This window comes from Lepisma saccharinum, chromosome 18, assembly GCF_977018435.1.
Source record: "Lepisma saccharinum chromosome 18, izLepSacc3.1, whole genome shotgun sequence".
NCBI lineage: Eukaryota > Metazoa > Arthropoda > Insecta > Zygentoma > Lepismatidae > Lepisma > Lepisma saccharinum.
In genome coordinates this window covers 21,577,669-21,601,932 of record NC_139246.1, presented here as the reverse complement: position 1 = coordinate 21,601,932, position 24,264 = coordinate 21,577,669, and the positions used below count along the sequence as shown (strand labels likewise).

At 38.4% G+C, this 24,264-nt stretch overlaps 1 protein-coding gene across 1 annotated transcript in view; it reads left to right on the top strand.

Moving 5' to 3' along the window:
- The first annotated feature begins 9,607 nt into the window (after positions 1-9,607).
- LOC146002456 (calcium release-activated calcium channel protein 1-like) overlaps positions 9,608-24,264 on the top strand; it is a 46,177-nt gene continuing 31,520 nt past the window's right edge. Inside the window, exon 1 of the mRNA XM_083140303.1 lies at positions 9,608-9,843. The gene's annotated coding sequence lies outside the window, so the exon portion shown is untranslated. The remainder of the gene's footprint in view (positions 9,844-24,264) is intronic.

Sequence of the window (24,264 nt, the reverse complement as noted above, 5' to 3'; positions counted from 1 at the left end):
CGGTTCGAGAACATCGAACATTATTTATTTATTATTTTTATTAAAAGCACTTTACATGTTACGTTTCCACCCTATATCTCATGGATTCTTGTTATTCGGATGTCAGGAAAAACCGTAGGATTTTTCCCGATAAGGTTTTTTCCCTACCGTTTGGTAGGAGACGTCGTGTAAGTTCCACCTAGCACAATGGGCCTGCCTATGCGTTGGTGGCCCTATACTATGGTGTGATAATACATGACGTTTTCCGAGCTGTACGAGTTTGCCAGCTCTGGAATATTCCTGGGTCGGGAAGGTCCTACGTTTGCTCAGCATCCACTGTTGTTATGCTGGGGTGAACTTGGCCAGCTTACCACGGTAAAATTACAGTAATAACAGTAATCCCTGAGATTTTTCCATGTCACTTCAGGAAATGTAGGTGTGTAATGAAGTAAGTTTTGATAGCTAGTGTGTATGTGTAGGTATGCAAGTAGTAGGTACGTAATGTAAGATCACTAACGGTTTTACCTTTTGGGTCTGCGAAGTAATTCCTTAAGCTTGTAGGTTAGCTTGAGTGATAGGTATTCCCAGTGCCTTGTGCATTTTTTATTACCTTAGATTTAAACATGTCAATATTGCAGACCCAAAAGGAAGAATGGTGTATTACAAGAGATCGCTGTGGACATGAAAGCGAGATCTGGTTATACACAGATGCAATCGACATTTATAGTATAGAGTATATTTGCATGCGATATATCAAGTCGATTGCAGTTGGTTCTCCGGCGCAAGGCTGTAAGGTACAAATAGCTTTCCGTCCCTCTTCCAACTGAAAAAAAGAGGCCCTCACAGATGGTAGAGACGTTGACGGCGTTGTGAGGCTTTGAACTGACATCTACCTTTACCAACCAAGTCGCAGCTTTTCAGGATCTTAAGAGACATAGATTGCCCAGGAACCCTCGACAGAATTAAGGAAGCTATTGCACCGACAGAAAAGATGTCCTAACTTCACGGCCTGAAAATCAACAATACAAGGATGTTCACAGAGATGAGTTCTAGGTCCAGAATTGTGAAATCTAAACTTTGAACCATCTCTAGAAAAATTAGGAAATATTTCAGGATAAAAAAAACATATAGGCTATGAACTTGTGTGATACGGCGAAATTGATGATTGCCACCAAGGAGACCCACTTTATATAATCCTAAAGGGTAAGCAGAATGCTACGTAGTAAACACCCACAGACAAAACTCAGAGAAAAATTTAGAAACGTAAAGAAAGCTGAATATCTAGGTGTGAAATTACGAGAAATGCAACTATGACATGGATTACGTAACTTCAAAACCTGAGTCAGTAATAAATAAATTGGTAGAAATAAGTTCTAATACATTCAGACTCTCTATGTCGCTTATAAACCCACACATATTCATAATCTACAACGTGATTGTTTCTTTCGACGGGCCAATCTAAGTAGATTACCTAAAATATACAGTGCGTTCGTTTTGGCTCTGGGCCAAGATAGCGCGTGACACATGTAGACAATTATGTTTATATTACATAACGAGAACTAACCTGTGCTATAAAAGTTGTTCAAAGTTGTTCACGTGCTATCTCAGCCCAGAGCCCAAACGAACGCACTTTACAACGTATACGTGTTTGTTACATATATGTAACAAAATTAACATCATCACAAATGAAGGCGATCATTAGAATGACAGGTGCATTTTTGAACAACATTACTGATAATTATGGGGTTATGGCCTATCGACAAAATAATCAAACACAGAGCCGCCATATGCTGGTGCAACGAAGGCCAAGAAGTGAGGGTTTACAAAGTCATTGGCAGATATCCCCCTACCGTTGCCGAATTAACTCCTAGATCATCCAGGAGTGGCAGGAAGAATGGACGAACAGTCTCCTCGGCAGGAGACTGTACCACTTCTTCCCACGTATAAGAGAGAGGCTGATGGATGAAGACAGATTGCTGTCGTTCATTTCTCCAACGACGAACGGACACTTCACTTACGGTAAATTGTCGACCGTAAGTATACTGAACTCTCAGAACAGAATAAAGAATATGCTGGACTGATTTTTCAAGACAAAATTTTACTAATTTTGTTTCCTGAGACTTTTGCAATGATTGATTCACAGTTTCCAAATTCCTCAGCGCACAAAATAACTTTATGTTTAAGTACTGCATCATATGAGTGATGCTTCTGTCTCTTCATTTTTAATGTCCGTTTGATGTGCATTTTGCAAAAGTTGGCTCACTGAACCACCACGTTACTGCAAAGCGCATAAGAACAAACGACATAGTACACCAATAAAAGTAAACTGACTCTTTGTTGTGAAATGTTGCTTGTTCTAACACAATAAGTTTAAAGGAAAAAAAATCGTTAAGGGTCATTTTTTTTTACCAATACTTGTGGTTCGGTAAAACATCGAGGCGAAAACTTGATTATTGAAATTTGCAAATATTTCATTTCATATTACACTACTACCATGGTATATTTATGCACAGGGTTGCAAAAACTAAAAACTAATTCAGGCGCCAGCTCCTTTTTCTCAGGAGCTAGGTTTTCTTTTTCTTCTTTTTATTTAACCTTCAGACCGCCGAGAGGGCTTTCCAAAGTAACCTCTCTCTGGCCGCCGCCTTTGCACGCGATTTTTAAATTTTACACTTAAATCAGAAGAAACGTTATAACTCGGAGACTATTTTGAGAAATCTAATTCGTGTAACTTTTGTTTTGCAGCTAGAACATCAGAGCACGCAACCGTGCTGGAATCAAAACGCCAAAGCCAATACGAGAAGTTGGGTGGGCCGCGGCCCCCAACTTTCAATGAAAACAATCGTCAAAATGGGGAGTTTTTTCACATATTTGATAAAGTAATGCACCCAGGAACATGAAATGACTTTCGTTCGGTTGAGAAGGACCATTCTTTAAAAATAAGGCTAAAGTTTGCCTCCCCTTCCCAAAATAGCGGGAAAAAAGGGGCAAACTCCCCATTTTTATGATTTTTTCATTGAAAGTTGGGGGCCGCGGCCCACCCAACCCCTCTTTTTATCTTTGGCGTTTTTATTCCTGCACGGCTGTATGCCCTGATGTTTTAGCGGGAAAACAAAAGTTACCCGAAGTAGATTGGTCAAATAGTCTACAAGTTATAACATTTCTTGTCAAATGAGTGTACGAATTTAAAATTCGCGCCAGCTTCCATACGTAACTTTGGAGTCGAGGGGGGGAGGGGGGTCCTGGGTGGGTGCGTTTTCTTCCACATTACATTTCAAAGTTTTATCTCAACATCTGTCAGCGTTTACAACCTCACATACAAGTATGAAGGTCCTAAAAGCACATGAACTTTACCATCGGCGGACTAAGCCTATATTTTCGATGGTCCACTAGTGGATCATTGGCCGACTAAAGGTTAATGTGGTCTAAGAAAGCCATGAATCCAACTGAGATAAAGCTACACATTTTGAAATATGATCTTAAAACATTTAATTTATTAATTGGGTTGGTTTAAAAGTAATCAATTCTTGCGCGACAGTGGCCTCCCTCAAGAAGACTCAACTGGTAACACCATGATAAACTATACAATAATTCTAACATATGGCCGACTCTACCATATCGCCACAGATTTTAAAATTCGGCTGGCAACAGTGAGAAAAATATAATGGCATCTGATCAATATGCAATCGATTCCACGGTTCACCTAAATTTTCAAGATTAAAGACCCGAGAAAAATTCCCGCTTGGGATTCGAAGAAATACGATATTTACTTCCTGATACATGCCTGAAGATTTTGTATTTATTCACTTTGAGATGCAAATTTTAAAGAACGGATTGAGACTTTGTGCTTTATGATCTTGCCAAGGTCCCCGCAATATGTCGCTACGCCAATGGATAACAATGTACAATGATAACCATCTCTTCCGCCCTGGACCCATTAAAAGAGCTAATCCATAGAGCATAGTCGTCTTCTGCTAAAGGAACCATATAGCTATTGAGTATTGTTCATACAAAACAGTGCAATTGTAGGTTCGGTGAGGTACCCGACTCTGAAATTCGCCCCTCCCAACTGTAATTTCTGGATCCGCCACTGATTCTTGCAGGCACTATCGTACGCAGTGAGAAGCTGACGGGACTAATTCAACTCCAGACATTTTTAGAAAATAACAATTTTTGAATGAAATTAGTAAAGAACTCAGGAAAAAAATAAAATGGTAAATGCAAACTTTCATTGACCCTGATTACCAAACTTGAACAACTTTTAAAACGAAGGATTAAAAAAAATGGCAAATCAGCGGAGACGATCTTTACCTCTAGTTCTACAGGTAAACGAACATCATTATCTATTATTATCATGACTCCACCAGACCAGTCAATCGACGTGTAATAATAATAACGTATGTTAAAGTTAAGTTAAGTTAAGTTGTTGTTTTAAGTCCACTTTATGCACAGTAAGGCTAATTGGGACTGGACCTACAGTTTAAAGTGGAATCCGAACCACTATGAGCCTCCACCGGGTATCGAACCCGGGACCCCTTGAGTATGTTAAAGTGTTTCTCATTTCACAGGGGTGATTCCTCTTGTGCCTAAAAAGGTACCTCTCGCTCTAGGCTCTCACATAGCCTGAGATTAGATCCCCAATAAAAGCAGGTGGGCTTTTATACGGAAAATGGAATTGGAAGTAGGCTACATAAAATAATATAATAACCCGTGGCTTGACAGTCCTAGAAGGGCCCTGCCCTATCTCCCGACTGCCAGTCTCCCTCCCACAACCCTACCTAGAGGTGTGGAGATCTTCAACCGGTAATGGGGTGACGTGGGGGCAGAACATCGAACACTCAGCCGTTATAGGAGATTTTTATAACTGGGTTACGCTACTCACTCGTAGCTCCCCAATTTCCTCATGATGGTGGGTTGCCACCGGTCCTATACACAGGCCGAGAACCCAGAGACTGAACCCAGGTGGACTCGAACCCATGCCGTCCCGCAGTCGGAGCCCAAAGCACAGCGCCTCATTTTGGTTATCTTAACTTTTTCTGTACAATACACTGTTTTTGAGATTTTGTTTTTACTTTTCAAGGTGAATTTTTGGCGCCATTTTTTTAAGATGGCGGCGAACCTACAGGTCAGAGTGGTCGACTCTTGAAAATCGGATTCCTCATTTTTCATTTTTTTTTACTATAGAGGCAGTTGGTTTCATTTCTGTTGCAATTCTCCAGACGACATTATCTTTCCTCGACTAGACGGGCCAAGGGTGAATAAACTAATGTATAAAGTTTTAAAAATTAGTAAGCTATTTACGAGTAATACTGTTGCGATCGCGGCAATGACTTAAAAAATTAAAATACCGGGTCGCGAGCTCACCTTGATGACAGGCGAAGCATATTAACGAATTCATTTTGCTGCCATCTATTTTCAAAGAACGGAAGCATTTACTCTCCCAGTATGAATACCAGCACACCTGGTGCCATCTAGAGGATTCTCGCTGAACTGCAACTGAAACTGTTATCTACTAGCAGTTCTACATTTCTCCGACAGGCGTCACTAGCAGTAAACGTATGGTTTGTGGTTTTTGAGGGTCTCCCTTATCGCACAACGGTAGGACAACCTTGCGTTCTGAGCTCACAAGGGAATGAATGCTTTGATTTAATTTGATTTATTCCGATCGTTCGGTGGCGGCGATTGGGTTCCAAAACCCACTGGGAAGGGAACGAGTTGCCAAAACTTGGGGGGCAAAGACAGTATATTTCCCTTGGCAGATAAGATTTACATAGTGCGGGGGCAAAAGTGGCGAAAAGTAGGGGGCAACAGCCAACCCTCGCCCCGTAATCGCCGCTACTGCGTTCGCTTGATCATCTATGGTACAAAATGTACAATAATATTGAACAGGTCATTCATATAAATAAATATCTAAATTATAAGGTTATGCTACACATATAATAATAACAATAATATTATTATTAATAATAATAACCCATGGTTCGACAGCACTTGGAATAACATTCATCTATTTTTGAGGCAAGTATTATCCTCTTCTTATCAATATCCACATCGGTACAGTCATGGAGAGTACAGAAGCTCAATTACTGTAATTGTGAGTTCTTGTGCCATAACTTTGGATGTAACCTTTCGCATACATTATACTTTAGGCTAAGCGAGTGATAACCATCTGAAAGATGAATGATGAATAACTACACCACCCAATACAATCTAAAAGTTCTTGGTTCGATCCCAAACGCAGAAGTAACATTGCGTTACGTGATGTAAGCTGCGTTACGGTAGGATCCAATTGCGTACCAAGAGGGGTATTTTGGGGTCAAATTCCCCCAGAAATATCTGTGATATACAGTAGTATTTGGAAAGTAAAGCATACAACATGAGCTTTTTGATCCACTTATTTTATTCGCGATATCTACCTATTTAAGGCACACAACTTTTCGTTTTATTGGAGCAGAATTCTTAGTAAAATAGCTGACTATACTATGTTATAATAAAGAATTATGTTAAACTTTAAACCTACTAAAATAATTAGACTAGCTAGGCCTCCCGGCACTCATGCAAAGAAAATTAAAGATAATTCGATTTCGAGCTACAAGCGACAGGGAAAATGTCACCACACATTACAAGTTAAGCCTGAATCACAAGGAACTGGATTTCCAGTAGGAATGCTCTAGTTGACGCTGGACTGACTACCCATTTCCTAGTTTTCGCCTCACACGATACTTGTTACACCGTACTTGTCGATAGTCTTTTGTTCCCACAATGGCGGCCGCGTGAGATATAAACAACGTATCACTTCACACTTTTAAAATACGATAACTATTCAACCGAGAGGAATATTGCTTCAAATTAATTGGTTTTAGGTAGAGAAGAATGGCGCTGATGAAATATATGCTTTACAACGTTTACTGTATACGTATGGAAGAATATTTTAGCTTTGTCAATTGTAAACACCGTGCACTCACCATAGACGGTGTAACTCGACGTGCCTTTCGTGCTGTATGTATTATACACTGTAATTGGAACAGCTAACCGAAATGATCCATGAAATGCTTTGGTGTAAAACTGTAAAGTACTGTCTGTTATGGCCGAGTCTGCTGACACGTGCGTGGCAGCAGCAAGAATAAGCGTCAAATTTGCTCCTGCCACATAATTCGTCTGCTAAGAGGATGTTACACATTTTAAGAACAGATTAAGACGAGAGAAATGCAAGTTTATGATAAGTGGGAATGAATGTACAGGTAATTTAGAGCCCTTTTCTTTAGAAAGCATTTAGCGATATTATTTTAATGCTAACAGAACCTAACCTAACCACGAGAGCATTTAGGTTTATTATTAGAAGAATGCTGACGGACCTAATCTTAAAACATTTATGTGAAAGTAATCGCTACAATTTCACAGTATGTGTTACAGACGTAATTGCATACATAGCATGAAGAAATCACGATAAAACAAGGACCGAGTTTACTGCCACGTGCATCTTTTTTAATGTTCCAGCAGAAAAAGAACGTGGCAGCAGACACTACCATCTGTGATAAGATTTTTGGAAGCATTTACGTAGCATGTATGCTTTCGTCTAAAGCCGGCTTAAAGGTAGACGTGGACGAGCAATTTGAAGAGAACTGAACACGAATGCACTGAACGTCATCTCTTTCCTGTTTTTTTTTTAATCGAGAAACGGAGAAACTATAACATAAACAGCCAGCACTCGGAAACCACAGACAGAAAACGCTCCTTTGCAAACTCACAGATTATCTTCACATGACCAAACTTTGCTGTTCGACAGAATCCAGTCCAGGAAAGCTAGTAGCAATTAGAACATATCCTATTCCTCCAAACCAGTCAAGCAGTCAGCCAGCCGGCCATGATTTCCATCTAGAAAGTCGGTTCAGCGACAACTAGGGCATTTCTACTAGATATCCAGTTCCGTGTGATAGGGGCTTTAGGCGAGATCCTGAAATTTTGGTTCCCGGAGTCGCAAGAAAAGAGAACTGTTACAATCGGCGATCCTGAACAGTCGCGAAATTTTGAATGTTGTCCAGTGTTAAAAGCTATTGAGTTTCGAAAATTGCTTGTAAATTTAAGAACATTTTTATTCCAGAAATCAATCACTTCCAGGCCCGTAGCGAGGAGTAGGCTAGGAGGCTGAAGCCTGTGGCGCCATTCAAAGCTTTTTATAAAAATAAAAAATCAACAAAGTCATAATAATTAATGTAACAAAGGATGGCTTTTTGTCTAATCCCTAATGTATTAAATAAATAAAATGGTTGTCCAATGTTGCAGCAGGAACTGATTTGCCGGAACGGAATTCCGGTGCGTTCCGGCTCACTTCAAGCTCCTTTGCTGACCTTATCACAAAGGGGGTGTGCAAGCACCCCTCTGGAGCCACCTTTGCGGGTAAGGGAGAGTGCAGGCCCGTACCCAGGGGAGGGAACATGGGGGCCATGTCCCCCCCTCGAAACACGAAATATTTAAATGTGAACCTATAAAAAGCTACGAAAATAGCATCGACGATTTTTCAAATTTGTAAGAATTTAAATTTTGTTCTTGCACAAATTAATGTTTGTTGTGTAGAGGGGACTGCTAACACAAGTCTGCAGTCTGCAATATTGGGTAGTTGTAATTTCATAATATATCATACAAGGCTACCAGACGCCAGATTCATCGATTTAGCCAGGACAGTCCGTTACTTTTAATCCCTGTCCCGACTTTTTCGAACTGCAGTTGTGATGTGAAAATGTATATTATTTTTTTTTGTTAACTCACATTTAGACATATTCTTTATTGTAATAATAATTGCTAATACGCAACATTTAGTTTATAAATATATTATTTATTAAACATAGAATTATCATGACTTTTCAATGGGCATGGACGACCGCAGGATTTTTTCCAGGGAGGGGCAAGGAAAGTATTTTTTCCAGGGGGGCAAACAAGGAAATATTTCCCCCAATAATAATATTGTTTCCTCAAAAAACATTGCTTAAATTTGAATTTATCATGTTCGTGCAGTAATTAACACATATTATTGTGGCTGAAATGAAATTATATGCGTGAAATATATAATTTTTGGTTGACTTTCATTTTCAAAGGGGGGGCACGGTCCCCTCTTGCCCCCCTTCCGGACGCCCATGGGCGCTGGTATAAGAAATTTATAGGGAATCTGAAAATATTGTTAATTTGCGGAAAACACAACTATTTGAACTATTTTGTAATCTCTCTGTCTCTCACACACACACGTATACACATACACACAAACACCCACACACACATTTTCGGATCTGACCCCTCCGTCAAAAAAATCCTGGCTACGGGCCTGAGAGGGCGGGGGGGGGGGGTTGTGTGTGTTTTCTTCATTTTAATCTAACAATTCTGATGGTCGCAATCAGAGGCGACACAACGCAAAATATGGAAAACAGACATCATCATGTCAAACACGACGTGCAGTATATACCGTTAGTTACAGCACACCGTGTAACACTAGGAAGACATAAAACACATAACGACTTCGCTATGTCTGTACTAAGGTCATATTTGCCGAAGCGGCTGATAAAAGTAGCTACAAAACGGAGTCGTATCGAAGACGTGTGCCCCTGGAAAGTCCCCTCCCCCCCCACTTCCCCCTGTCCCGCAAGGCACAAACAACATTACTCCCGGACACGTAATGTTTCCGTATGCAACAGCCACAGGCCTGTCGATCCAACCGCTGGTCACGTAGCCGGACTCCTTTGCATAGAAGAGACAGCAACGTTTGTAGCGGTGTGGAGTGATTTTGTGAGGTGTGGATAAGTGTTCATTGTGCGTCGTCTGAAGTTTCTTCTGCAAGATAGCATACTTGGCTGTTCCTTTCCATTGTTCGTACAGGTAGGTGAGAAGTTAATTATCAGCAGACCCCGGATTTTATGTAATATCAAAGTACAAAATATGTACATAAATATGTAACAATAATTGATAAAAAATGTAGCTCAATATGTAGTATGAAAAAATATGTAACATTAATAATAATCGAGTATCCAAGCAATTTCGAGAATTCTGCTAGATATTTATTTTACTTGAACATATTCAACATAATTTTAAGTACATAAGTTGCTCAATTTAAAATTTGTATCAAATTTATGAACTCAAAAAAGCACAGCAACGTGTACATATTTAAGGAACCTACTTTGTCAACTATTAATTAGTTTTCACATCGCAAATTATTGTATGTAAATATGTAAGAGAGCTCTTTGTAACCTTCGAAACAAATTGTATAAGAAAGCATCTATAGAAAGAACAATCGAACGAAACTTGTACGTTTCGTACAATAACTCGCTACGTACAGGAGAGTAGCTTTCTTGTACACCGATGTCAAGTTTCTAGTTTCTTTGCCTAAACCTAAAAGCGAAACGAAAACATGTAACCAGAAAGAGGGAGGGGGGGGGGACAGAGAAACTCCAGCATCTTTCGATAAATAACAGTTCCAGTAAGTTTTTTTTCTTCATGTTTCAGAGATTGGAAATATAGGAAAAAGGTTCAAAATTGGCAAAAAAATACCGATATATGTTGTTTTATGTAAAATAAATTAGCAAATATGTAAAATATGGAATATCCTGGCAAACATGTAAAAATATGCAACATAAATCTTATGCAAAATTATGTGAGTTACATAATTCGTTGATATTTTGGTGTTCAAGGAAGGTATCTAGAAAGGAATAGAATATGAAACTAGTTATCAGTAGCAGGGATGGCGCGTTTAAAACACACGGCTTTGTTCTCTTTTTACAAATGTTTAAAACGTTCAAAACACAACGTTTTAAGTACGTTTTTCTTTTAGACTTGTTTAAAACATATTTTGATACTTGATGTTTGATAGTCTGTTGTTATTTTCCGTGTTTTGTAACTTTGTATTTTCATTCATTCAGTGTAATTTTGTTTACACGCACAGAAATCTGTTCAGTTGCTGAAAATGTATATTCAATTTACAAAGAAACATATTGTGATGAATACCCGTGGGCCACGTTTAAAACACCTGGCTATTTCTTTTACAACTATTTAAAACATTTTAAAAATTGAATGGTGTATGGATGAAACAGTTTTGTTCCTCACTTAACATGCTACACATAGTTGATAGGGTGAATATTTTGTTGCATTCACGATAAAATGTCGCATTTCGAAATACAGTAGCTACCACGTGGATAGAGAGGGGCCTGGCAACAGTGGATTAGTTGCGTAAAGAGATTATAATTATGTATAAAAAGAAGGGAAGGATAATCATTGAAAATCAGGAAGAGGAAATTTAGTAAAATATGTCATTATTCCCAGACAGTTAGCAATCAGCCCAGCCAGGAAATATTAATGGAATGCTTATGTCAGTTATTGTCGAGTTGGATTTACTGAGGAGGAGAAGCAGGAAGTGGGCTAGTAAGAAGGGTGACACCTGAATAACGGGGGATTGTGATGTGGAAAGAGGGGAGAATAAAGAGTGGGGGAAAAGTGTATAGGGGGATTGAATCGGGAGTTGTTCGTGAAGCACGAATTGGGGATTATCACCGCAGTTCCGAGGAGATTCATGTCTATCGCTGAGTGGCGCAACCACGGGGGGCATTGCCCCCCCCCCCAACCTTGGACTAGGGGGGGCAAACATTGACAGCCAAGTGCACCTGCAGGGGGCAATTACTGCCCACAACATCAAATTTTATGCAAATAAAAATACTTTTCCCAAAATTTTCTTGCTCGCTTCCCTCGCAATGCCGGCTTCTCTTAGTCTTATCAAGTTCATGACCGTAGCTAAAGGCAGCGGGAGTCTGCCTTGGGCGCCGAACGATCTAAATGAAAAAAAGTTGTAAAATTGATTGATTGATTCGTGGTTTTAAGTCCATGCAGAGAGAGGCTAATCGGGACTGGACCTACAGTTTAAAGTGGGATCTGAACCACTGTGCCATGTGCCTCCACCGGGCATCGAACCCGGGATCCATTGATCACAAGGCGACTGTGTTACCACTACACCATCGGGGAGGCACAATAGTTGTAAAAGAGAGAATGAATTGGCGTTCCGTGAAATTATTTGCGCCATATTAAATCAATATTGATTACAGCCTGCAAGAAAGAGTGGATCCAAAAATTTTCTTCCTCGCTTTGCTCGCAACTTTATCATTGTTCTCTGTAATGCATTGTGAATTTCCAGACAGAGAAATAAGACTAGTCTTAATTGATTTTGTTTTAAATGCATGAACAATTGTTTTGAGGAAAGGGAACGTGCACATTTGAGAGACAATCCATGTAATTTTTGCTGTTGGTTTATTGTGAGATGAATGAATTGGTTGTGTAATGTATTTAAATAATATATGTTGTAGTCAGTACGTACACAATTTAGTGTCCGCGTCGCTCCATGTTATATCGTGCATGAAAGTTATACATGTTAAAAAATAATTATATTTGGAATGCATGTATCAAGCATTTTCTCTCTTTCAAAAATAGTTTGTGAGTGTTTGTTTTCCATTATTAATGTGAAGTTGAATGTGTTGAAAAGATAATTTGAATCGTTTGTTAGAAAAAAAATGCTATAGCACCAACTTCTACCCCCTTTTTGCATAATTTACGAGGGTAATAACGTATTTGATACTACCGTGGCTACTACTACCATTATTACTACTACTACTACTAATAATAATAATGTTGGTCCCGGGTTCGAATCCCGGCTTGAGCATGGATGTTTGTGAGTGTCCATTCATCAATTTCATCATATCATCACTCATCCCCATCTTCGCAAAATAACAGTTCCAGTAAGTTTTTTTTTGTCTTCAGCCTATCTTTCGACTTGGCAGTCAATTTTAGGCGACCGTAAACACTATGCATCACATTAATTAGAAAATATGACATCACATAAGATACAAATTTTCTTCATGTTTCAGAGATTGGAAATATAGGAAAAAGGATCAAAATAGGCAAAAAATACCGAAATATGTTGTTTTATGTAACATAAATTAGCAAATATGTAAAATATGGAATATCCTGGCAAATATGTAAAAATATGTAACATGAAACTTATGCAAAATGATGTGAGTTACATAATTCGTTGACATTTTTGTGTTCAAGGAAGGTATCTAGAAAGGAATAGAATATGAAACTAGTTATCAGTAGCAGGGATGGGGCGTTTAAAACAACTTGTTTCAAACGTTTAAAACACACGGCTTTGTTGTTTTTTTTACAAATGTTTAAAACGTTCAAAACACAATGTTTTAGATATGTTTTTCTTTTAGACTTGTTTAAAACATATTTTGATACTTGATGTTTGATAGTCTGTTTTTATTTTCCGTGTTTTGTAACTTTGTCTTTTCATTCATTCAGTGTAATTTTGTTTACACTGCACAGAAATCTGTTCAGTTGCTGAAAATGTGTATTCAATTTACAAAGAAACATATTGTGATGAATACCCGTGGGCCACGTTTAAAACACCTGGCTATTTGTTTTACAACTATTTAAAACATTTTAAAAATTGAATAATGTATGGATGAAACAGTTTTGTTCCTCAATTAACTACCCACACATAGTTGATAGCACAAGAAACGAAGTATAATAAGGGAAATTAATAATAATAATAATAATAATGTTATAATAATAACATTATTATTATTATTAAAATTATTATTATTATTATTGGTACGTTTATCCTGGTACTTGCCCTCCCCCCCAGACAAAAATTCGTGGTTGCGCCTCGCCAAGACGAGTAAGAATCTTTACTTTTATATCCAAATATGTGCCGGGTCTAACCATGACGATGTAAAATGCATTTGAGTGTGCGTGTCCATTAATGTTCTTTTAAGGTTGTGTTTTCACCTCTCGCAGCTGAGGCTATGGAAGCTTACCAAATTAGCGTGTAAATAGGATCGAGCTTACGCACCCCAGGAAATCAATCCCCGTACCGAGAGTACTTTTATTTAATACTTTCCAACATTATTTGTGATTTATTTTTATTACTTTTCCGTTAGCTTTAACTTGATAAATATGTATTTTAAGAAGTTAGTCAAGAGTTTAGTTAATAACTAGGAACACAGAACACGGATTCATTATTAATCATTATTCTTTAAAAATAATCTTCTGGGTATTATTTGTTTAAAACATGTTTTTTTTCGGTTCTTTATTAAAACACTGTTTAAAACATTTCGAACATATTTAAAATACTATTTTTTTTGTTTTTGAAAAAAATAATTGTTAACCCTGATCAGTGGCGTATTTAATTTATTAAGGGTAGCAGTAACGTGTCCACAGAGCCGGTGACTGGGGCATACAACATCAATAAACTCCGGGTCCATGATAAAAAAGTTTGAGAAAATCATTTTTTTCTCCTCAGGCTGAAGGTGTCCTATATAATCACAATATAAACATCGAAATAAATAAACCTAGTTCATATTATTACATAAGAGCAATAAGCAGAATATGTTGAGGGTTAAATCCAAGAATTATTTGAGGCTAATAAAAGTTCCTAAACTAATGATTTCATCCAAAAATTAAACGAATAGTGTACATTAACTATTTTTGATTGAAATATTTGAACACGATTTTTATGTGGTACATTGTTTAGAATTTGTTATCAGTAATTTCAGATATTTTTAGATATGTCAAAACACTCCATGAAGTCAAGAAAATTCAGACTAGTTTCTTGGCTGGAAGCACCAGCGTTTAATAAATTCGTAAACAACAAAATGCGAAATGTGGCAATTTTGATTAAATGGTCGATCACTCTTCAAGAATTTTGTTCTGATGAACAATAATTTGTATGTCGATTTAGACAAATATTTGTTACGATGAACTACTTTTTGGTTATTACAAACAAACTTCTTTCTCAGTGCACTCCAACTTCATTCCCGTCTTATTTTTGCAAGACAACTACTATTGCATACGATTATGTCACATACGACGTGTTGAGCAATCAGTCAAAGTATCTGCACACTGAAAATTGCGTTTTTACGAAGTGATTTATGAAGTTATATGCTACAGCTGCATTAAGAGTAAATAAATATTCTCAGTTTTGATTACAGTTACCCTATAAAATAATACTTTATCGCTGTGTTAAATAAATTAAGCTATAACTTTTGTTCCAAACAATTTCCTGTCATTTAATTTATTGGCCGTGCGGTCTAAGGCGCTGTGCTTTGGGCTCAGACTGCTGGACGGCATGGGTTCGAGTCCACCTGGGTTCTCGGCCTGTGTATAGGACCGGTGACAACTCACCATCGTGAGGAAATTGGGGTCTCGGACAGTGGCGCCGCGTACGGTTCGCACACGAGTGTTCACAATAATGCTTTTGTACTGAATGCAGATTTACTCCTCTCCCTTGTAACTTTATATTCAATTGTAAAAATGAGAATAACAGTTCAATTTATTTTCAACAATTTCCCCCAAAAATCCCGCTATATTTGAAGTAATGCAAGAAGGACCTAGGGGAAATTGTCCCTCTCCCCCTTAAAATCCACCAGATTTAGCGAATTGTCGCTAAAGTTTGCAACTATGTAGCACAGACCTTTCCGAGTCCCCCAGACATGCCTTGTATATGCTGCACTCTGGTGCCGAATGTAAGAAGTATTGTCGCTTGCATCAGTGTTCGCACAGCGAAGTGAACATCTTCGGGGTATAGTAACCAACAGCCCCTTAGCTGTCAGCTCTATGCAACACGCACAGCAATTGTGTTCAACGCCCTCCGTGGAACACCGTAAGAGTCGGTGTTACCAACTATCTAAGAAAGTTATCAGACGTGAAATAAGTCGTGTCAGAGTAAATTTTCTGTATATACTCGTACATCAAACATAGTATTCTTTCGAATAAAAATATGTGTGTCTGCATGTAATATGTACGTAATTTGAGAAACATGAGTGTTCACGTGCTCATGGGAACATTATCAGGCGACGCACCTGGTCTCGGAAGTCTTCAATAACGGCTGGGGATTCGACTTCCTGACCCCATGTCACCCCAATACCGATTGAAGATCTCCACACCTCTAGGTAGGATTGTTTGAGGGAGACTGGCAGTCGGCCCTTCAAGGGCTGTTGAGCCACGGGTTATTATTTATTATTATGATTGATAGATTGATTGAGTAGGATCCCCCCCTAAATGCGTCCTTGACCATGTACCAATCTTGTAATTATCACACCCTTACAATACTTAACGCAAAATTAATGTGGCTGAATTTATTTTAAAAGTATGGCCTATTGTTCTCTCTCCAGAGTACGTTCCCCCTTACGCCCCCTCCCTTTACAGCGCATGGCCGTATTTAGAGGGGGGTTTAGGGTTCAACCCCCCCCCGAAACATCTGGCATGTTGGATTAATGGAAGTTCAGAAACCAAAATTTGTAACACATTTTTAAAAATTTATTCTCAGTTTTACAAAAATACAACAGGGAGACAATGCTGAAATGATCGAGCTAGAACTTTCACACATTTTGAATTCTGAAATTTGAAGGAAACTATTTCTTGCAGATCACCTGCAACCCCTTCATTTTCACTTATGCTGTCCTCTTTCCAGTGTTGTTCGTGGATCTGACAGAAAATTCCCTTGTGATGGTTCCAAAATTCCCAATGGTAACACTGTTAAGCCTTGTTTCCATGTTAATGAAACATTAAAATACTAACCAAGGCAAATTTATTGTATTAAAAAATATAAACTAAAAACCTAACATTTCCACCATCTAACAGAGTCTTCTTCAGATAAAGATCTCTTTCAATTTATGGTGAATTTTTGTCTGAAGAACACCCTGTCAGAGGGTAGAAACGTTACATTTTAAGTGTATATATTTCAATACAATAAATTTGCCTTGGTCAGCATTGGAATGTTTTATTTTTTACCAAAATTCCCGTTCCAACTTTTTAATTCCCTGTTCTATATGGGTTTACATTCAATATCCTTCACCCAGCTGTCGATATAGTGCATATATTTAACCTATATGCGGTCCTATAAAACACATACTTGTATAGTGCATAGTGGTTTTGTATAATGCTGTTTGGTAAGCATAAGAACAATATGAGCGTCGGAAAGTGGGATCGAACTGGTCCATAGAACCCCCCCCGAATTGACATAGTTTATTGCAAGTTACAAAATAGCAGAACGTTTGTTAGTTTTATTGTTAATAACGGAAATAAAGTCCAGTTAGTTAGTATTCGAACAGAATAACCTAAGAAAAACAGCATTAGATCGAAATATTGAGGTTACAATACAGGCACCAGATTATGTTTTACCATTTAATCTAAAAAAAATAACTGATTCCACAGTTTTCAAAATTCCAAAACTTAAGTTTTGTGAATGGTCAAACAACAAACTTTATGACTAAAATTTCTCTTACTCTTAAAGCTTTTTCCTGAAGGTATCTAAAATTTAATAACCAAATATAATAACTGTGTATTCCAGTACACACTGCATAAAACGTACACAAAAGATGGTAATAAAAACAGTTGTGCTGCATATTCCCACTTCTGATGGATAAAGTACAGAAGAGTCTCCTCAAGAATATAAGGCGAGCAATAATAATAAATTTGGAAAAAATAGTTTATTATGACATTTTAATTAATATTTAATAATTATTATTGTTATTATTTCTATTATTCAAATTTCTTCTGACCCTCCACCGAAACTTTTTCCTGCATACGGCCATACGATAAGTAGAGATTGGATTTTTGTAGAAATTCTTTCCCCCTCTTCGCCTTCTGCAAATTCAAATAATTAATTTTATTCCAAGGGGAATATATACAGGTGAGTCCATCCTGTATATCAAACATGATGAGATGACGTCACGTGACATAAGCACTGTCTGGGGAATAATGCTATTATAATTTTAACAGTCCTATGAAGGAAATTTTATCACATATTTCTTAACTTAAAGTCGAATTATCCATGGCGAAGCTTAAATGAAAAATATAAGCGTTTCGGAAAGTTTGTTTCGTACAAATTTGTGACGGCATCCGTATGCCGTATGAAAATTATCCAACACAATAAAGTATCTGACGAAACCTACCTGCATTGCTGTATCTTGATTTCAGTATGATGATCATATCGATGAACGGTGAATTGACGAAAGAGATGAAGTAGCAAAACACAATGGAAGGTCCATGCCTTACCTAGAAATAGGATTAGAACTTAGGACCCAAGGGAACAATATCCACAACGCCACGGAAGCTGACTCAAATGTAATAAATAGATATTTTTATAATTAGTGTAATTATCGCTCATTACCATGGTATAGATTGTACTTGAGTGTTTAATAAGCGGGTCAAGTGTTGGTACGGTCGCTACTTGCACATCGGTACATTCCTTGAATCGCAATGCGTTGTCTGGCAGCACTGAATGCTAAACGATTGTCTATTGTCATCGGATGACATAACTTCCGTCAATTATGCTTTCACACAACGTCGGGTTTTTGGCCCGAAATGGTTTTCAGAGCCTGCAGTTGCCAAATTTAGATGTGAACGCTGTCGAAGTGCCAAGTAAGGGTTTGAAGGGAACTTCCAGACCGAAGTGGCAAGTCGCTTGGAAACGAACTCCTAGTGATCAATGCAACCTTTGAAACAGAAGCGACACGACAAGCTGCAAGTGCATCCTGTCGCTTGCATGCCGCTCGGACTGGGTCGTATTCTCAATCGCGCGGACCGTGTCGCTTCGGTCTGTTGTTCACGCATGTGCTGTGAATGCTTGCTTATCGACTGAAGGAGTCCGTGTAGCTTGTCGCTTTGATGTGAAATGTCGCGTGTCGCCTGTCGCTTCGGATTCATATCTCCGTAAAAGATAAGCACCGCCTAAATGTAAACGGGAACGACGGGACCAGCGCGGCTAAAGAAAAATATATGAATAAAGAGAAGCTAAAGAAAAGAGAAAAAAATGAAAATAAGGAGAGAGAGAGAGAGAGAGAGAGAGAGAGAGAGAGAGAGAGAGAGAGAGAGAGAGAGAGAGAGAGAGAGAGAGAGAGAGAGTGAGTGAGTGAGTGAGTGAGTGAGTGAGAGAGAGACAGAGTGAGTGAGTGAGAGAGAGACAGAGTGAGTGAGAGAGAGACAGAGAGTGAGTGAGAGAGAGACAGAGAGTGAGAGAGAGAGATAGAGAGACAGAGAGTGAGTGAGAGATAGATTGAGAGAGACAGAGAGAGCTAGTAAAAATAGAGAAAGAGATAAAGGGAATAGAAATAGAGAAAAAACGAGAGGGAAAAAGAGAGGAGTGAGAAAAAAGTAAAATAAACGTGCGAAAGGGAAAGAGAAATAAGAGAAACACGAGAGAGAGAGAGAGAAATAAAAAAACGGGATAGAAATATATTTTATAAACCAAGTAGAGAAACAAAAAAAAAGGTCGACAGAGATGAAAAGACAGTATAGGATAAAACTACACCGAGAACCGAAATAAGGGAGTGAAAAAATAAACAAGAAAGGAAGTAAGGAAAGGAATCAGGTTGTAAGACATATGGAAGGCAAAAATATAAAGAAAAAGATTAGAAAAACAAAGGGATTGATAATAAATAATAATTTCCCATACTCCCATACTCCGTGACCCTCCCTATGCGTACCCATGTATGACCCGCATTCCAAAGAAAGTTGAGAAATGCTTGGAAAGAGGTGACAAAAGTGAGATGATCAATTTGAAATGTTCACAGGAGATTTCATGTATAGACATATATTTATATACAGGGTGAGGCAAAGAGATGTTAACACTGTATGGGAGACTAAATATTCGAAATGGTGAACATTGAGCCTGACATTCTCTTCATGTTTTCTGACGAAGCAATATTCCACATCAGCGATCGTGTGAACAAGCACAACTGTATCATATAGGCAACTGAGCACCCGAAGGAAGTTCGAGAGCACATGCGGGATTTCCGTAAGGTGAACGTTTGGTGTGCCGTGAGCAAATTTGGAGTGATTGGACCGTTCTTTTTTGCAGAACAGACCGTCAGGGGAGATAATTACCTTGCCATGCTCAGCACGTTCATGGAGGTACCACTTGCCATTCTCCAGTGAGGGTACTTTCAGCAAGACGGCGCCCCTGCCCATTACAGTCTGCTGGTTCGGGATTACCTGAACGACACGTTCGGTAAACGCTGGATTGGTAGAGGTGGTCCTCTCCCATGGCCAGCACGTTCAGCCGACCTGACGCCATGCGATTTTTGGCTGTGGGGCATGGTCAAGGATCGGGTCTATGCCAGCAAACCTCGCAACCTAGACGACCTGAAACACCGCATCACTCACGTCATCGCTGGAATTCCTGCCCAAATGGTCCAGAGGGCCTTACAAACAACAATGAACAGACTCAATGAGTTCATTGATAGGGATGGGTGCCAAATTGAAACCTTGTAACCAAATCCCTGCTTGTAATTGAAAGTGATTAAACACCCGTTTATTGTTATCATCTTTTTGCCTCACCCTGTATTATATTTTAAAGACAAATATTTCATCGCGTAAGGAATCAATGTACCGATTTCGTCCGGTGAAATTTATCTCTCCCTTTTCTCTGTTCTCTTCTCTGTCTGCCTTTATCTTCCTCTTTCTTTCATCAGATTTCTCTTGCCGCGCTTGAATGTACGCGCATCTTATTTTCGGTGTTTCAGCATTCTCTCTCTTTCATTATTTTTCTTTTTTGTTTCTTTCTCTCTTTCTCTATGACGATTTCTTTAATTTTCCTTCCCCTCCCCTCTCTCTCTGTCTCAATTTCTTCGTATTTCTTTCTCTCTTTAGATGATCTTTTCTCTCTATTTCCGACTTTTCTTTATTGTTTTACTTTTCCTGTCTGTTTATTTTTTTGTGAGTCCTTGGAGCCAAGATTTAGAAAAAAATAAATTGTATATTCAAATTCACTATCTTCACGCTTAACTTTCCTTTTTTTTTTTTTAAAAAAAAAACAACTAACCATTTCTTGATAATTGTTTCTCCAATATATGGTTTTATCATCGGTCATGAAGCATTATTTGGGGTTTTCGAAACATTCGGTATGTTTCTGGAATGTCCTGGACATTGGTGTAACTTGGCGGAGCAAGGTGGTTTGTTAAAATTTACAAGTTAATGGTTATTTTGTTGACCTCCTGGAACCTGAGGAGCAAAATATTCATAAAAAAAGAGTTACAGTTGAAGCAAATAATCCTGAACGCCATTTTTGTGAAACGGAAAATATTTTCGAGTCTGCCCCCCGAAGTTAAGCCCCAAGTTCGATTCTGCTGACTCAAAATTAAGCCCTGGGCGTAACGCTGGCTCGTGGCAGGAGTTATGAGTCATAACTCCTGCCACGAGCCAATTTTCCGTTCGCATGCTGACGTAACGTGAGACAATCGCTACTTCCGGTGAGCAGAAAGGTTACGATTTCGCGTCTGCACATCAAACACTCTGCAAAGACACCATTCCGCTTGGCAGGCCGTGTGTGAGAAACCATCTTGCGCCGATGCAAACAAACAAAAGACGCGCGATGAAATTATCTGACGAGAGCAGTTTTGTTATTCGAAAGGTCCTGCATGCGAGCCCATGTTGTCGAGAGAGCGACGTAGCGAGGGTGTTTTGTAATAGTCAGTGCGTCAGACACGTTCGTTGCGTGTCTTTTATGGTAATATGGCGGTGGTGCTGTTTCGGAAGACCAGTTCGGTCCTCCTTTCTATGCAGCACGTTTCGGACGGCTTTGTTTTAAGACTTCCACAGTTTTCAAGACGGACAAAAATAAGATAATTAATGACAGGCCCAGTGGCGTCTCCGCGCGGAAGGAAGGAAGGAGGGTCGCATTTCGATGACGTCAAACCATTAATGTGTCGCGATGTAAACAAAAAATTGCAGCAGGAGAACTAATTATCGTGGAGAACTGAAGTCGACATTATCTTTGCTTTATTTCCTATTTTTCTATTTCCTATTTCCTACACGGGATCGTCATATTCAAATCGTGGCAGTTTGGAAACCGGGTTGGATGTATATGATTTCTAAAATTATCGCATTTTTAAAAAAATGCTTCTTCACGGGCTTTTTCTTTGTTTGCCTGTTTGTTTGTTCAAAGTATGGGGACACTAAGGTTCAAATCACCAACCCTGAGACCTTCTGTAAACAAAACCACGTGCATGCAGAAAGCATTGCAAACTCATAGAAGTAAAATAATCCACACGAAAATCCAGCGTTGTTACAGGATTCATTACGTAAGGTAAAACAACGGCCAATTTGTAGTATGGGATACGCTGCCGCAAATGACGTCTCACTTTAAACCCAATGCTCTTTCTTTTGTACTTATTGCTTCACCTTTATGGTTAACTCTTTGCACCAGTAATCATTTCCCATAAATTTGGCTTCTTTCTTGCATGCGAATTGAATATATTTTACTTGCATTTTTTTTAGACAAAATTACAAAACATGGTAATGTATATTTCTAAGGTTTGATATAGATAGGAGTGTATTTGAAATTTGTTTGTAGATTTTATGTAAATTGTATCTTACGTAAATAAAATATATAATGGGCATAAACAGCCATATGTAATGCTGTAAGTCCAATAAATATATTGATGATGATGATGATCAAAAAAAGACAAAGAAAGTTCGTAAATTTATTGCGGTTGGAAACTTTGACGAGCATCCTAATAACGATTTTTGTTCCGCCAAATATAGTGCACTTCGTAAAATAACTTGGTGACATGGCAAGGCAAGATAAGTGTGAACATTTTGTAGGAATATGCATTGTAACTTTCAATGAGCTTAGAGATTTGTACATAATTATATTTTATAACATTGGTTATTTTCTAAAAATAATCATGTGAACAGCAAGGAAGTAGTGTCACTTTCAACATGCCGAGTTCTATGCGTGCGGGAAGGTCTGACGCGGAGTGATACATCGAATCGGTGAAACGGTTTGTTTACAGAAGGTCTCAGGGTTGGTGATTTACACTTTAGTGACATGTCGTGATTTCGCAGATCTTTTCTTGTATAATAAACTTTTCTTGAAATAATCTTTTTTAAAATGCATTTTAGAAAACCCTAGAATAACTTAATTGTTTTGTTATTCGAGCAAGTCAGAACAGCGTACCGTCCATTGAGAATGCAAATGTTCTATCTCCAAATTGTAAACAAATGGAGATATTTTGGCTGTAATCTATTTAGGATGTAATTGTTTCCTCTCTGCAATTGTCTGATGCCTACATACAACAAATATTGATATACTGAGTGTCTTTTTGGTCCATGTGCAGAATTTGGAAACAGCCACGAGAGTGCAAACTCCAACAGCCAATGAAACCTTACGACAATTTCCTAAACCAACTACAAGTGCCATCCGAGTATGAGATAAATCACTTGCATTCTAACCTCAGTCACTTGTGGGATATGCTTAACAATGGTAGTGGTCTTCTGTTCTTACTTTTGTTGTTAACAGACAAGAATTTTGAATAATAGTGGATTGAAAGTAGTTGATTGATTTCCCACAATATGAATTATTTACTTTACTACCAAATTACAAATTTATAATGGAATTGTTTAATCTCTATCTTGTTTCCAGAATGCAGTGTTAAATCTGGGAGATAGAACAATTGCACGCAACACTAGTTTTGATTTGAGAGTGCCAATGTTCTATCTGAAATTTCGATAATGAATTACAGCATAAATACCTAACCAGACAACAACTTATATTTAGAGAGGCTTCAATATATCAGCCTTTGCAATTATACAAACTTTCAGCACAAGCATAAAGGTCCAATAAATATATCATGTCAAACTTTAAAGGGCTCTCCTGAAAATAAGTAAAATTGAACATAGAACATTTACATTCTCAGTGGACGATACGTACAGAAAAGATGAAGAAAACAAACAGACCGGAAATATCATTATATAATGTTGGATATATGACGTGTTAAATGCCGTCACATGGTGCTGTTCCACGTTATTATGAACCAACGGTCGTCAAGAGGTTCACGAGAGTAGAGGGTGATCAGACATCCTTTGGACCTAACAGGCTGCAGCTAGAAACGTACATTTGACCCCCAAACGACTAAGGGGCGTTAATTTGACACTGCGTGACCAGAAATTTCATAAAATACCCCCTACCCACTCCCTAAGTTGTGAAAAAGCGAGGGATATGACCACCATCCTCTCCACAGCCACGCCACTGATGAGGACTCATCAACATGATCATATTAATTACCTCGTATATATTTATGATCACGTTGAAACACTGTTACATGTGGTTATGTAGCTCTCCTTATGACAATTTCCCTTCAGCCAATTCCCGTCCATTATTCACAATTGACCAACCTGCATACCGAGACTCGAACTGATCGTTCAACCTAGAATTGTACATACGTGAATATTACATCTATCAGTTTCCAATAAATT